Source organism: Ascaphus truei, chromosome 9 (genome assembly GCF_040206685.1).
Source record: "Ascaphus truei isolate aAscTru1 chromosome 9, aAscTru1.hap1, whole genome shotgun sequence".
Lineage (NCBI taxonomy): Eukaryota > Metazoa > Chordata > Amphibia > Anura > Ascaphidae > Ascaphus > Ascaphus truei.
Window position 1 is genome coordinate 51,639,716 of NC_134491.1, and position 15,787 is coordinate 51,655,502.

Below are 15,787 nucleotides of genomic sequence, written 5' to 3' on the forward strand. Positions count from 1 at the left end.
TCTCTCTGCTCTGCCCCTCTCTGCTCTGCCCCTCTCTCTGCTCTGCCCCTCCCTCTCCTCTGCCCCTCCCTCTCCCCTCTCTCTGCTCTTCCCCCTCTCCCTGCCCGTCTCCCCCTCGTCCCGACTTCACAGGCCGCGTTCCTCGGCACTTGGGCCCAACAGCCTCGGCCTCCCCCGAGCTATGGTGCGCGGTTTAGAAAAACAAACAAACAAACTGCGGAACCGTCACACAGCGCCTGGGCCTTCACTCCCCGCCATGTCCTAATCCAGCCTGCGTATCTCACATTGACCATTTGGGGGGGGGGGGGGGGGTTGCGCGTTGCTTAGCGAGGCGCACAGTCGCAACATACCGCTGGCCCCACGCTTTCCCCCCACCCCCGGCACATTCTGACAGCTCCGTCTGGTGGTTTTTTTTTTTTTTTTTGCGCCGAGGCGCAAATTCAGCGTCACTCCCGCAGCATATCAGCCCCGTGCGAACCTGTCACCATTTGGAGGTGGGCAGTGACATTGTAGCATCTTGTTTACCCCTCCGCATTTGGGAAGGAAACATTGGGAAAAATGAAAAAAAAAAAAAAAGTTTCATTTGGAAAAATGGCAGGCGACATTGGGAGCAAGAGGAGCCCCCCTACCCCCTAATATAAGGACTTCATTAGTCAGTCTAATGAAGTGTTGGGGAGGTTTATTTCTATTTTATTTTTCAAGTGTCATTTGTAGTCAGGGAGTACAAGGGTGTGTGATGGATTCACCGATAAGCTCGCCCTGCCCTTTTATAGCCTTCATTGCTACATAGGTTACAGACAGAGGGTGCATGTTATCTCAAACATATGTGGGACGTTTTCACTTGATAAATAATAGGGTTGCTTATGAAACCTCAAAAGTCTTATTTTTGGTGTGGAATTTCTGAGCATTTCAGAATGTGACATTACAGTATTGTGAAGACTTTTGGTTACTTTTAGTTGTCTTGTCAAGGTGAGGGTTTATTTGTATTGTGTAATCTCTACAGAATGTTAATGCAAGTTGTTTTTTATTTATTTATTTTTAACGTTTTTTAGGTATCACTTTTATTGCACGTTGGTCTGAACGATGGTATCATTATTTTCAGTGCTCACTAATTGTACCCTGGGACAGCAAAGTGAGCCTTGTTAAGCTAGAAGCAGTATGGTAACACCAGATGGGTCAAGATTTAACATGCAGTGGGGCGATTGAGTGACACAGTAACATCTAGCATGTTGCCTTTCAAATCAAGTTGATTCTTGTTCAGTTTATGTTGTACTTTGAAGTGCATTTAAGGTACAGTTTGTGGACAGCCTATGTACAGTCATTTGTGTGATTTTTTTTTTAATATATACACTTTATAGTTATGTAATGTTTTATGCTACAAAATGTTTTGTAGGTCTTAATCTAAAGATGGTAGGTGAACTTAAGTCACTCAAATGAGGCTAGTGTTAGGAACAAAGCCAAAATTAGGCAATACCAAGGCGTATATTACACAGCATGCTTTTGGGGTGGAAAGACTTGTTCAAAATGTTGGATGCAGCATAGCATATGTATTGTACTAATTATTCACAATATTCACAATTTCCCTCTGCTCAATTGCTCATTATTTACTACTTTCATGCACTACACTTGTTTCCTTTTCATTCTACAAATGTGTGTATTACAATTTGTTTGCCAGCCGTAACCATATTAAGTTGTTAGACAACCTTGTATTTACCACGTTTGACTTTCTAGTGTAATTTTACATTTTAATTTAAACGGTCTTAGTCATTATCCAAAATTTAAAAAAAAACACACACACAAAAGCAGAAATTGTACACATAATAAATTTAACACTGTTCCATTCACTTAGATTTTTAGTTGCTTTTTAAACCGGTACTTCCACCCGATTCTCATTTTACAAAGTGTTTTGTAAACTGCATAATAATGTGATACTGTTTTAAAAAAAATCATTTGGCATTTTAGTTTAGTTTTATTTAAAAACCAAGAATTTTCTTTAAAAAGGAACAAGGAGCATTTCAGTCACCTTGGTCCACCCTGTACCTGTAAGATGACCAATAGGTTGAATGAAAAGTGGTGGGCGCTTTGTTTTTGTACGGTTATGCTCCACCGCTTTAAACTTAATGTCTAAAACTGAGCTCATATTTCCCCCTAAATCTGATGTAATATCCCCTTTCTCCATCACAGTATACCATCTAGCCTTTTGCCAAAACACGTTGCCTAGGAGTAACATTTGACACTTTAATTTCCTTCTCCGTTCATGGAATGGCTAAAATGTGTTGCTTTCTCCGTTATGTTGCCAAGATTCACCTTCTCTGTCAATCTACTGCTATAACTCTTAATGCATGCCCTTATCCTTTCCCGTCTGGATTATTGTAACATACTACTAAAAGGCCTCCCTGTCTCACGGCTTTCTCCTGTACAATCTATCCAAAATTCTGCTGCTAGAACAATTTCACTTTCTCTCTGCTCATTTCCTCTCTAAATCCCTCTCCTGCCTTCCCATCAAATTTCGAATCACCTACAAAGTTCTCCTCCATTACCGTTTAGGCTCTGTACTCCCCTGCTCCTTCCTACAGATCAGCTTTGATCTCGTTACGCCTGTCTCCTGTGCTCTACCAATAACTCTCCCCACCCCTTTCACCTGTATTGCTCTCTCTCTCGCCTTCAACTCTTTTTTTTCCCCTTCACTGCACCTTACCTGTGGAACACCTTCACACTCTGTATATGCCAAGCACCGTCTCCCCACCTTTAAGACAAACCTTAAAACTTGCCTCTGAAATGAAGCATTTCATTAGCCTGGGCTCATGGCTACTGTTCCACACCCACAGTCATTCCTAATAAACATTGTGGCCAAGCACTGCCATCTATTGCACTTATTCCCTCACCCATAAGTCTCCCAACATACAACTTGGGCTGTGGTCTCAGTGCGTTCTGTAGCACGCGTGCATGGGGGCGGAGCGTGCACAGCGCTTCACCGCAGATCGCTGTCCTGGGAGAGAGGGAGAGTTTGCGACGAAAGGGGGCGTGGTGGGAGTTTTATGGGGCATGGCCATGACCTCACGTGGCTGGTTCGCCCTCATTGGTGAACCGCCGGCGGGGGCGTGGCCACGCCTCCGTCGCAAGTTTCAAATACAAAAAATTGTATGCGTGAGAACTTGCAGTACAGTGCGGCTGCTAAATGCGCGCCGATGCATGTACTGGGCCCGGATACAGTGGGGGCCCCCGTATCTTGTTCACGCCGTAGCAGCCCAATGCTGTATCCAATGTGACAGGTTATGTAGTTGAGTACCTTGGTGTCGGTGTTCTCTTGAGTGAGGGACGTTTGGTTAACGCGTGCAGCAGTGGCCACTGGGGACCTAGCCTAAGATGAGGGGCAAAGACAGGGTTGCTGACCTGTCTGAGAAGTGAATTTGCTGTACACATTTACAAAGAAATGTAGAAAATTTGTGAGCCTCTTGGTACGTAGAAAGTGATGTCATTGCATTGGTTCATTTTGACCTTGTCTTTACTTAAAGTATCAATATCCAAACGGAAATGCCCTATTTTTATTTGATAAATTCACATAAGCACCTGTAAAATAGATACTTTTAGTGTTGGTTATGTAATGAAGAAAAATAAATGTGACGATAAATCAGAGGTTGCCACCTACCTTATTTTAAAATGTTTTGTTTGTATAGCGCCATCTATCTTCATAGTGCTTCACAGCAGTAATTGACATGGGAGTCATGGGAGTAAATGCTTCAAACATAACAGTAAACATTAGGCAAAGTCCCTGCCCCAAAGAGCTTACAATCGAAGTTTGGTGTATTAGGAAGCACTTTTTTTCTGAAACTGTACTTTTCTTTCCTTAAATTTTTATTTTATTCTTGCTTGTTGGTATATTCATATTTGACTACTTCTAACCTCTAGTGCTAGAGGGGCCAACACTGCATAAGAAAGCAATGGGCTTTTGGCCCCTTTACTACAGAAGGGGCTTAATAAAAACCATCCCGTCTGACTGCTCTCCTGTTGTGGCATATAGTGGGGGAGTTTTGAACCAGGAGACCTAGTGTAGAACTGCAGTAGTAGTGGAGGAGGAAAAACCCCAGAGAATTTTTATTTGAGACGGGATGGCTCCTGGGTAGCTTTCTAGATGTGAGCCAATCAGTTACAGAGACCTCATATGTTACTGCTACTGATGGGCTAGCTGGCATGCTACCTCTTTGCAGCCATTTTAGGCTCGCAAGAATACAAAGCTATTGGAGACAAATATCTCCGGAACCCTTGTGCTTTTTTTTTTTTTTTTAACATCCAGCTTTTCAGAATTGGCTAGTTTTTAATGTACAGTATGCAATTTCTTCTTTCGTAGTAGTGAAATGATTAAATGCATAATTTAAAATTTCGAATGAATTGTAAACAAATTACGTTCAACGGTTTCATTTTTCTGTGTGTGTTTTCATTGTATCTTGGAAGCGCAGGGCTTCCCGGGGCACGCGATATGGTTGCCTATTTCAATAGAGGAAATGCTGTGGCTTCCTAAATGGTTGCTATAGGGCAGGGGGTAGCCAACGACGGCATTTGAGATGGCCCATGTGATTCTCCAAGGATCAGCCTCTTCTTGCGCCGGCCCGAATTCGAGCCCAACCTCTGAGGCTGCAGCTCCACTCCGCAGCAGGACCAGAGGGAAGCTGGGGCCCTGATGCAGAGGTTGGGCTGGATTTCCAGGCAGCCCCAATTCCAGCACAGCCTGGCTTGAGAAGCTGATCCCTAGAGGATCCTCTGCCACTCCACATCGGAGGCAAAACTGGGGGAGGTAAAAATTGTGAGTAAAGGGGGGAGGAATTTTGAGTAGAGGAGGAGAAAGAGATTTAAAGGGGGATGAGAGCTAAGATGGGGATGAGAGGGGATTGATGTACCGCTGACATGTAGGGCCCAGTTAGAAACTAGCCCTGCACCCCGGGAAAGCTGTCTGTGGGCCTTCACTTCTACTGCCCCCTATGGCCAGTGACGGGGGGACAGCGCCCCCCCCCCCCAGCTTTGTTTTGCCCAGTTATTGACCCTCCTGGGAAAATGGTTGGCCAGCCCTGCTATAGGGCAGAGTGAAGAACAATGCAGTCGGTATTCTCAAATACCACTCAACAGATTTATTATTTTATTTATTTTTTTAAACATAGTACTGTATTGTTTAAACAAATATTCTGCCGCCTAAATTTGATTTGTTTGCTCAATGTATTTCCTGGCAGCCTAGCTTATAATTATGAGTTAATAGATATCACATGAGCGTATAAGCACATTGTATATTTTTATAACGCTTTAGCGCTATATACACAAGTTCTTTTTCACATTGTTTATGAAATTCTGCTTTAAAGGTTCAGTTCCACAACTGGCCAGGAAAGTTGACAAATAACTGGCTTCCTTACACAAGTCTGACCATGCTAAAAGCAAATATTTGGCTGCTTTTTGTTGCTTTAGGAACCTATTACAAATTGCAATTCTGTTGGGCCTCTGAGTGTCAATAACGTGGTGGTGGGGTGGGGGGATTGCCCTTGTTTCACCAGAACCTGTCCTTGTAAGAGACAGTAAAAATGAGAGTAGACATGAAATCAAAACCCTCCCACAATGTTTAAAACCCAACTTTACAGGCAAGAATCAGAGTAACTCCAGGATGTTTCAAATATGAAAAAACGAAACTAGCTTAATTCTATTAAAACGCTTTATATAAGCAGGTAAAAATAAAATTGATGTACTCTCAAATTGTGCATTGATAGAGTATTATGAGCTTGCAGGCTCCAGCCGCATGAAAACAAATGGTATCCCTGCTAAGCCACCTCCATGTGGAGTCAGTCCAGTCCTTGCTTGGGGTGTAGGTACAGGCTGGGCACGGTCCTCTCAGGTTCCATTGAATAAAGCAAATTGTTGTATGTATAGAGAGCATTGCCGTTGCATCTGCATGCAAAATGCTATATCCTACTCCTTCGGGAGTAATAGGGGTAAGAGTTGCTGCTTTAAGGGACTTAAAGCCACAAAACATGCAAGATCATATGTTTTTTTTGTTTTTTTTAAAGCTGTAAAAAACCTGTAAACTGTAACAATAGTCGGTTACCATCGTAATATCCAGATGCATTGTAGCTGCTGAGTTACTGACGGAAGTATTGATTGGAACTAAAAGGCCTACAGTTATTCACACAATCAGGATTTGAATAGATTTATAACAGAAGCTCCAAAAGTTTGCCATCTTAAGTAAGAATATAGAATTATACCTTCCCATGCGTTACATATCTTAAAAAAAAAAAGGGGGGGGGGGGGAGATGTAGTATTGCTGCTTTAAATATTAAAGCCATGGAAATTAATACAAGTTTAAAGGGAGGGGGGGGGGGGGTTAGTGTGTGTGTTCTTTGACAATGTTTCCAATATTTCCACCAACATTTAACACATTGGCCCTTGACATTACATATGTCCAGAAGATGGTCAGTATGTTTTCACTTGTTAAATTGTATTGATTGCATAATGGTCAAAATGTTAAGTGTATCCTTTGAATTCTCATTTGTCTTATGCTGTGAGCAATATACATTGAACGAAAATATTGGCTTACATTTCAAAATTTTAAGCAATAGAACGAATTTTCTATTTTACAACAGGAACAGTGTCCGTGAAGGGTTGCAATCCGGGTATCTATTGTTTCAGTTTGCAGCTCAAATTGCTGGAAATATTGACACCACATTATCACAAATGGGAAAGTGTTGCACATATTTGGCACTGCTGGGGAAGTGTTAAAACCTGCCTCAGAAATCAAGGGATGCTTATATTAAAACTCATAAAAAATGGCATTAGAGTTTAATATAATAACAATTGTAGTAGGTATTATCTAATACTACAGAACTGATTTTATTTTAAACACATATAGGATATTGCATGGATTGGTCCTTTAAGCAGCACAACGCTTGGAGGATGTTTTGTTCCCGACTGCTTAAGATTCACATGTTCTCGCATTTTTATATAACTAGCTGAGATTCCCCGCGTTGCCCGGGATGTAAATCCGTAATAGGTAGTATTGGTTATAAATAGGGGAACAATAGGTTAACTACTGTAATCCGCAGGGTAGGCTCACAAATCTCAGGGCTCACACAGTATGAGGAAGCTTCTGGGGTGTGAGCAGTCCACACGGGTGAGAGTGGAACAGTGGCTTAGAGTAGACCGGCCAATGAGAGCCGTGGGGGGGGCAAGACACCGGCCAATGAGAGCTGTGGGAGGACGTGCGGACAGACGGACCAATCAAATGGTCTCCAGACACTCACAACCAAGATTTTCAAATATATATATATATATATATATATATATATCTAACTAGCCTGTTAGTGGGGGGTGGGGGATTTGTTTGACATATACGCCAAGTATGAGAACTTCATGAGGTTGCATGTGGTGGTGGGCGTTGCTGTTGGTATGGCTCTACATGCAAACCCATAGTACCTTTTTGTAGTTCTTTTCAACCTTCACTTTTAATGTAATTATTCATAAAATCCTACAATCCATTATTAGATTGATATATCAATATATATATATATATCATTTTTTCCGTTTTTTTAAATCTACTTTAAAAATAGAAACAGACACTTGGCATCTGACTGCATGTTCATAGGTTGCTGAAGCTCCGCTCTAGGCAAACGCATACAAGCATATAGCTATAAATACTCATACTGAAATAAATCGCCCAGAAACATTAGCATGCCACAATCAAAGAGAACCTGCATTGGGAGTTTCCTGACTTCTTTTGTAAGCGGCTGAGTTGCAGAGCTCCGCACAAGATGGCGCCTCGCTACAAGGAGGTTCGCAGACGGAACCAGAGGAGGAACCTGCTTCACAGCACTCGACTAAGCAAGATGTAGAAGGCCTACAGAAAGGGAGGTTTGGCCACGACTAAAACGCCATAAGGAAACTTCGCTGCTAGACATATCACCGCAATGTCCGCTCCTGGGCCCGCCACCGCACGCCCAACCCAACAAGCCGAGCCAGGTCTGCTCCTCCACAACTGCATGTCCCGTCTGACGCCTTGACAATGGCATGTCCCAACCGCCCGTTCTGTCAACTGTGTGTTTAAATGTCCCGTGCGGAACTACTACACAGGTCGCTCAAATGTCCTATCTTTAAATGTCCTGTAGGACATTTAACGATGGCGCATTGGAGCAGCCTGTCGGGTAGGAGCGGACATCACGGCGAAGTGTCCCGGCGGTGAAACGCTGTTTTTGTTGTGACCCTAGAGCCTCTACACAAGCTTCAAAGTGGCTGTACAGGCCAAAGTACAACAGGGGGTGGTGAATTTTGAGACGCCAAGGAGTGGACTACGGGCTTCGAAAACAAATTGATGTATGTGGGCGAAATGTGAGGATCACACGTGGAGGAGCTGCAGGCCATGAAAATTAATGAACTAGCCGAGGGTCAAGAGAACTGGTACAATAGGCAGCCATTCCAGTGAGGGGGATACCTGAGACCGTGGATGATCTGGATGGCTACTTAAGCCTGTTCCTGAACATTTGCCTGTGATCTGAATTCAACTATTTCTGGATAGAGCACACACAACTCTGGGCACCAGAGTGGCCAACCCTGACCGGCCAAGAGATGTCATCAGTTTGCACCACTTTCGGAGCAAGGAAACTATTATGGAGTCAGCCAGGAACCAGTGGAAGGTGAGTTTGAGGGCAGCAAGCAGCAGCTATTCCTGGACTTTTCGCCTATTACCCTACAGCAGTGTTTCGGAACTAGGGTTCCTAGGAACCCTTGGGTTCCCCCGGCATCCCTTATGGGTTCCCTGCAACTTTCTGGTCATTTGAAAATTGTATCAACTACAGAAGAATTTACAATGCATCTGATCAGAGTTGCTATTGGAGATGATTGGGGGTTCCTCAGAATTTACGTAGGGTTTCTTAACCAAAAAAAGGTTGGCAACCACTGCCCTACAGAGAAGACGCAGCATTTGGTCTGGGAAAGAGGCCATGAGGAATGGGGGAGTCTAATACAAATGGTGCTTCTCCTTTCAGGCTTATTGTTCAGAAAGACTACGCAGCACTTGGCAGAGACCTGGCAGACGCGACCCGCTTCCTTGTTAGACTTGGTCTTTACACCGCTGTAGCAGGTTCTCCTGGGGTAGAGGCCCCTGGGGAGATGGGCAGACCGCTATCCACGATGGCGAGTCTGTGAAACCCCCCAGTTTAGGTGAATTGTGAAGCCTAGGCACAAAGACTGGTAGTCTGCACAGTATCGCTCTCGTATATACAGTATGTCCCTACATTGGTGGGGTGAAGTAACCTCAGAGCACTAAAGGCCAGCACCCACATAATACATTCCCCCTGCTCCCTGTTTATCACACGGGGAAAGAGGCGGGGAGGAGGGTTGCTAAAATCTCAACACAGTCTTGTACTTTATGGTGTGAACTGTTGACACTGTTTACGAGTGAGGGGTTTCCCCCCTTCTGCTGTACGGGTCACCTGGGTGTTACATGTAACCAGGTGCCCAAAGTATAGCTTACACCTACTTCCTAATGCAATATCTATTAAATCGCTATTTAAAGGTCTTGACGACATAGCAATGGCAAGTCTCACTCCATGCCTGCAGGGTCTGACAAACGCCTATACAACACACTATTGGAAAGGTCTAGGGGGCTGAGGCCCAGTGCCCGAATTCATAGCAACAGATAAGGGTAGCAGCGCCATACGCTATGGCCCCCGGAGCAGATAACACCATGCTGCGCAGGCAGTATGCTGAAGCAGATTTACAGCCACAGTCGTACGATTTCTGGGCAGATTGGATGCAGGGGTTCAGGTACTATACCTGATATGATGAAGCACTATATTTTGTGGGCTGCTTGAACCGGGAGCGTAGTGCCTCCCGCCATTACTCTACTCCTACATTGGCAATGGACAATTGTACATGTATACAGGCATACCCCAGTTTAAGGACACTCACTTTAAGTACACTCGCGAGTAAGGACATATCGCCCAATAGGCAAATGGCAGCTCACGCATGCGCCTGTCAGCACGTCCTGAACAGCTCCGGTCCCATTGCGTACGTTAATGCGGGGTATGCCTGTACACCGGTCTGTTCTCCCTTACTGTTGCATTTTTCTTAAGTTTAGACGTTTGTTCTGTTGATAATGTATCCCTGTCTTGTATTGGGGCTGTGCGATAGTGACCGTGCACTACACGCTCGCTTGTCCCTATTTTCCCTTGTCACTTTTTATCACAGACATGGTACAATACTGCTTTCCTCAGGGTTATTTAATTCAGCATTATGGGAAATGTAGTTCTGGAATATGATTGGCTGTGCAGTTACTAGATAAAATTGGTGGACTGCTAGGAGAGGGCGGCGCTCAAGATAGCCAGAGCCTATCAGAAGGTGAAAGGGCTGTCACTTTGGAAATGCTTCCTACATTAGAAACATAAAAAAATGTCTTTAAAACATTTTTTTTTTAAATGCTACAAGTATTTTCTCATAGTACAGAACTGATTTATTAAAAAAAACACATGTAGGGTAAACACATGTAGGGTAGAAATAAAAGGCAAAAAGAGGGGTGCAACGTTTTGGGGATAACCCCCTTCTGGCCCATTCCCTACGATCTGTGAGACCACAGGTACTTCTATCTCCCTTTTATCCTAACCTCCAAAAAATGCTTAGATGAAAGGAACAGACGCAGCGACCAGGCTAACTATGGGAGTAAGCCCTAGTATACAAAAATGTGTATAGAAAATCCAAGTGGCCCTGGTTCGGACACTAGGGAGTCTAAATTAACAAAGTCTAGCTACCAAATGCAGAGTCCGAGTAACTGACCAGCTTCTAGCCAGGTTCTAACACACTGGTCAGCAAACAGCACACAAAGGAAAGTCAGTGCAAAAGCAATCAATCCGGGCTATACAGTAACCAGCTCACCATTTCATGATACCACGGAATTTCTTGCCTTCCACCACCCTCCCTCTCCCTCCGCTTTGTTCTCCCTCCCCTCATTTCCCCTATCCCTTATCCTCCTTTTGTACCCTTTCCCCATAGATGTCATTTAGCACCTGGAGTAATTATTACCTCCTTCTTACAATTACTCCCACATCTTCCATTTGTATATCCAAATGTGATAATGTTTTCATATTAAATTTCCATTTTTTTTTTGCTCATCAGACTATTCTATCATTTGGTGCTGGGAACTACCTTTTTTGTCAGCGTATAGATATGATTGCAATTGAGTAAGGGGTTAATATTAACTCATTGAAAATATCTTCTGGAGGAGAAAGGGGAGTTGGCGAGAGTAGACGTGTGTATTCACCCTGGTTGCATATCAGACACATGCTCAATTCTGTGCGGTTTGTGACAGATGATACTTGGGGACGGATCGAGGGGATATTGTTCATTTGAGGGACCATTGCGAAGGTAAAAAGTGGTCCAACTTGCGAGCTGTGTATTAAGCCTCGTCACGTGCTCACAGGTGTGCTGTATGTGACACATTGCAAAACCTTAAGGGATATCTTATCCTGGGGGGTGACTTCAACATGGTCATGACAGGGACCTGGTGGAGGGGTGCTCAGACCCCACTTGCCACAGTCTAGGCTTCTGGCACATTTCATGGGATACCTACGTGTGGTGGACATTTGGAGGGAGTACCACCCCACAGCGAGAGTACCTTTTTTTTTTTTTTTTTTTTTCCCCCTCTAATTCGCACATATCCTCTTCTGAGTGTTTGCAGTGGATGCCATTTTGGTTCCAAAAGTCTCTGCTGCCTATATACACAGTATCACTTGTTCAGACCATGCGAAGGCTAGAGGCAGCTCATAAACAGACCCTCTCGGATCCCGTACTGGCTGAGATCCCAAAGGCAGCCAAGGGCTCGATATGCACAACAACAATAGAAAATGCATGCAAAATAATGTTCTGCTTGTATCTGAACTCGTTTAGATTACATGCCATAAATGCCTCATGTTCGGCAGACTGCTTCCGAGGCTTACGGCCAAAACAGCTCATTAGCGCACATCTGGTGGTTCTACCCCATAATGGCCCCATTCTGGAGGAAAATATTTCATCAATTCCCTCTTGAACACCTCATTAAGGCTCGCACCGTGGTCCACTTTACTGGGTAGGCCCATTCCCAATCTCCCCAATTGGGAGGCCAAACTCACTGCCTGCATTCTCACGGCTGACAGATGTTGTGTGACAGCGTGTTGGGAAAGCCCCAAGGCCCCAGACATGAACATGGTGAAGAATAAAATCTGGCATGTCATGACTATGGAGAGAATTACATCCTTTTTATGAGACTACTGTACTCTTATTTGCTCGGATATGCAGCCCGTGGTTGGCGTCGGAGGTTAGGGGGAACTTTAGCATGGAGGCTGCTCTTCTATAGTCTGGCTTCCTCCGCGGTTTAGCTGCCACTCTTTGATCTTTTGCGTTTTTACATTTTCTCCTCCCTTTGCCAATATGTAACCACATATTGTGCCATATCCTAGTCTTCTCCTTGTATTATGTTATTTTGATAATGTCCCCCTCTTTTCTTTCTGTATCCCATAAAAATTGTCCAACAGTTAAAAAAAAAAAAAAAAAAAAAAAAAAGCAGGAAGTGCACGAGGCAGTGGAAATGCTAGTGACATGCACTTTTGGTGAACAAATGAATGTTTCTACATCTTTAAAAAAAATGTGTGCGCCAAGCACACGCGTTATAAGTGAAACTTCTGTATGTTTTGACACTCAAATGTTTCATTCCATAAATATCATAAACATGAAAGTACAATTTGATTGATAAAATACAGTAAAGTTTGATTTGTGAAGGTGCGTGTTCAGCACATACCGTGTGTGCACGTACGTACCAGACAGCTTTTCTGGAGGCCCAGGACAACAGTTTCCCCTGCACTCTCCCACCCCCCCCCCCCCTCCCCATAACAAACCCCAGGGTCAGCGGCCTTTGCGAGACTCCCCGTCTCTCACACCGCCACCACTCCCTCACCTACACACAATAATACTCCCCCTCCACATCACACACACAATACCCCCCAGTACCCTGCACCCCCCCTCTGCATCTCGCATCACCTCCCCTCTGCATCTCGCATCACACACACCCCCCCCCTGCATCTCATATCACCCTCCCCTCCCCTGCACATCACACGTGCACCTATACCCTGCAAAGATACGCCCTTTCCTCTGTTGCTCGACTGCTAACACTCTGACTCAGGCTTTCATTCTCTCCCGTCTTGACTACTGTAACCTCCTGCTGTCCGGACTTCCTGCCTCTCACCTGTCTCCCCTACAATCTATCCTAAACGCTGCTGCAGAATTACTCTACTCTTTCCTAAATATGTCTCAGCGTCTCCCATGCTGAAATCGCTCTCCTGGCTTCCGATCAAATCCCGTATCACACATGCAATTCTCCTCCTCACTTTTAAAGCTTTACATTCTTCTGCCCCTCCTTACACCTCATTCCTAATTTCTCGCTATGCAACATCCCGACTCTTGCGTTCTGCTCAAGGATGTCTTCTCTCTACCCCCTTTGTATCTAAAGCCCTCTCCTGCCTTAAACCTTTCTCACTGACTGCCCCACACCTCTGGAATGCCCTTCCCCTCAATACCCGACTAGCACCCTCTCTATCCACCTTTAAGACCCACCTTAAGACACACTTGCTTAAAAGAAGCATATGAGTAGCACCGTATATATTACTAGACAAATGATACATAAAGCTTGGCCCCCTGCAGAAGCACTTACTAAAATGCTCTCCTACGGTCTGTTAGTTCCTCCTACATAACAATTAGATTGTAAGCTCCTCGGAGCAGGGACTCCTCTTCCTAAATGTTACATTTATGTCTGAAACACTTATTTCCCTGACCTGTTATTTATATTATTTGTTATTTATATGACTACCACATGTATTACTACTGTGAAGCGCTATGTCCATTAATGGCGCTATACAAATAAAGACATACAATACCCTGCCTTCAAGCCTCCGGACTTTCGGCAGCGGAGAGAGGCCTGCTGTAGGGGGTGTAGGGGCGCTCGGGCCTGGTACCAATGTGCGGAGCTGCCGGCCCCAGGGCAGCTTGAGTCGGCCAGAGGTCGGGTAACTGCCAGTGCCGGCCGTCTGGCTGACCCCCCCCCCTCTCCCCCCCCTCTCCCCCCACTCTGCAACCTTGGGGTCGGGGACAATTGTCCCAGCTCTCCTCCCATGTCAGTGGCCCTGATACCAGAACACTGGTCAACAGCACAGACAATCGGCCCCCTCACACTGTGTCCTCCACAGTGATACCTGCAGGGACCACCATGCAGGCCCTTACGCGTGCAGCTGTGGGCCGGTGCTGCACAGTCCGGCTACAGGGCCTACAACGTAAATGTGAGTGGAGGCCTATGGCCGGGAACAAGGCCCTGTTTCCATTTCGCACCCCGGCCAGGAGACCCCAGGGAGCCGTCAGACAGAAGCACGGTGCTCCCGGGGAGGCAGTTAGACGCAGCGGTCCGGTGCTCCGGAGAGTCAGGGGCCTAATTGTGCAGTTTCGCTACAGGAGTGCACGTTCCGGCTGCAGGGACTGTGTGTGTTTGTGTGTTTTATTTTTCCTAAGGCCGGGACCTCGGCCCTGATGACCGGAATGTAGCTGATGTGCATGCGCTGAGTACCGTGAATATTTGTGCGCATGCGTGAAATACCAGCAATCCTTCTGCACATGCACAGAATACAATTCTGCACATGCACAGAATACAATTCTGCACATGCACAGTCAGTCATTTCCGTTATTTGTTTTCGTGACAATTTTCAGGTTTTTTCCCCTATGAATTTTTTTGGGATGGCACTGCCCGGAAAGAAGTTTTACTTCAAAATAGTTACTTTGTGGTAGGTTTGTGGTTGCTTAGCAACATTATAGCATTTCAATTAGTCCAGTCTGGAAATGTGGGCTACTTGTGTGTTTTTATTTATTTATTATATAAAATCTTTAACCAAGAGTTTTGTTTTGTTTAACTGTCCTCAATGTGATAAACCATGCCAAAACTGATACAGTACTAGACCGTTTGCCTTCCTATGGATCAATAAGTAGGTATAGATATAGGATAAAGTATCTGTTGTTTAACTTTAGCATAGGTTGAACTTGATGGACGTATGTCTTTTTTCAACCTCATTTACTATGTAACTATGTAACATGAACATTGCCTACCAAAACACCAGAAGAACGCTCAGTATGTATATTATATACACTGTATATCTCACATACAATAATCTTAATGACAAAGTGGGTGGATACGAATGAGAAAAAATGAACTTTGTAATTATGAAGTAAACATAACAGTACTTCATATATATCACAGGGATGGCCAGCTTCAATGCTCAATGGTCACCAACAGGTCAGGTTTTAAGGATATCCCTGCTGCAGCACAGATGGCTTAGTCATAATCACTGAGCCACCTGTTCTGAAGCAGGGATAGCGTTAAAACCTGACCTTTTGGTGGCCAACTCCATGGCAACCCCTGTGCTATATATGTAGTTCTGTTATATTTACGTCATAATTACAAAGTGTGTTTTTTCTAATTCGTATCCACCCACTTTAGTGTCATTTAGATTATTGTATTTGGGATATACAGTGTATGTATATAATATACATACTGAGCGTTCTTCTGGTGTCCTGGTAGGCAATGTTCTTGTCTAGTACTGTTAGGATCCAGGGTGGGAAGGGAGCGATGGCATCAGGAACACCCAAAACAAGAAAAGAAATAATAATAGTGCAGCAAGTTAACTCAAAAGTGGTAAACAATGAGAACCTTGGCTCTATAAGATGACCTACTTACAACAAGTAAGGTAAAAAACAG

General features: G+C 44.5%; 1 protein-coding gene across 2 annotated transcripts in view; it reads left to right on the plus strand.

Annotated features, from left to right (window-relative positions):
* PPM1A (protein phosphatase, Mg2+/Mn2+ dependent 1A) overlaps positions 1 to 15,787 on the plus strand; it is a 35,834-nt gene that overhangs the window by 677 nt on the left and 19,370 nt on the right. The window lies entirely within an intron of this gene.